The sequence below is a fragment of the Boleophthalmus pectinirostris genome, unplaced genomic scaffold (assembly GCF_026225935.1).
Source record: "Boleophthalmus pectinirostris isolate CB_2022bp ecotype Guang Dong unplaced genomic scaffold, ASM2622593v1 HiC_scaffold_18, whole genome shotgun sequence".
In the NCBI taxonomy this organism is placed as follows: Eukaryota; Metazoa; Chordata; class Actinopteri; order Gobiiformes; family Gobiidae; genus Boleophthalmus; species Boleophthalmus pectinirostris.
In genome coordinates, this window is record NW_026571133.1 from 10,803,638 (window position 1) to 10,804,650 (window position 1,013).

Here is a 1,013-nt window from a genome sequence, read left to right on the forward strand (position 1 = left end):
TTTTGGAGGGAAAATTCAAATGTAACAGGACACAGGACAGTTCCAGGAGCAGAGGACACACAGTGTGGAGCAGGAGGATTATGAGAGCTGATCTGGAGGTAAGACTTTTCAAAGATTTTATTATGTGCTTCTCCGGCCTAGAATGTCATCATTGTTAAAACATGTTTGTGTTGTTTTATTTGAAATTAGAGTTAATGTAAGGACAGCTTGAAACAAATTGTTTTTGACTGTCCATCTACAAGAGTGTGACACTTGTACTAAGATTTGAATGTGTTGCTTCCAGAGTCGTCTACAAAGAGTGACGTCCAGAGCTCTGCTGGAGCTGTGGGGAAGTTCATGAATGTTATAGTAGTTGATGTTTCAGAAAAAAGGAAGATGTTTGAGAACCAACAAAACACAGACCACAGATGAACAAAGTAAGTAAACCAACTAAAATTATTCTAATTTTTTTCAAAATGAACTTCCTATTGAAACTGTTATCATACTTGTACAAGGTGATGTGGCACTAGGAGACTTTATACCAGATGCCCTCCCTGTTACTGTGTTTAGAGGAAGAAAAGCAGCACATGGTGAGTTTTGTTTCTGTAGATACAGTTCTAATGTTCTTGTTCTTCTGTTCTGGTCCATTATTGTAGTAATAAGTACTTTAAGTGTATTTAAACATGTACAACAGAGTAGATCATCAGAATGTGATCATCATGTGTTATTCTGTGTCCACAGGCAGAGACCAGAGCTTCTTCACTGGAATAAATCTTCACACTGTCCAGCTCCAAACTGTGTGTCTCTGTCCCTGCGCTCTCTGTGTGTTTGATTCTGTTTAAGACAAAACAGAACTGTGGAAAACTAAAGACTGTTTTTGTATTCTTTTACAGAATTAGATCAATTAAATTAAATTATACATACTTATACATTTCATGATAAGGTACCATAAGATAAATATGCATATTCAGCATGATTTGTTCAGATTTCATCAACATGAAAAAGTGATGTTCATGTTCTGAGAAAAATATGTG

General features: G+C 36.0%; 1 long non-coding RNA gene across 1 annotated transcript; it reads left to right on the plus strand.

Annotated features, from left to right (window-relative positions):
• The first annotated feature begins 349 nt into the window (after window positions 1-349).
• On the plus strand, window positions 350-765 carry LOC129409006 (uncharacterized). Its single transcript, XR_008632233.1, has 3 exons — window positions 350-416; window positions 495-569; window positions 721-765. It is a non-coding gene; the product is annotated as an uncharacterized LOC129409006 (long non-coding RNA).
• Window positions 766-1,013: the final 248 nt, after the last annotated feature.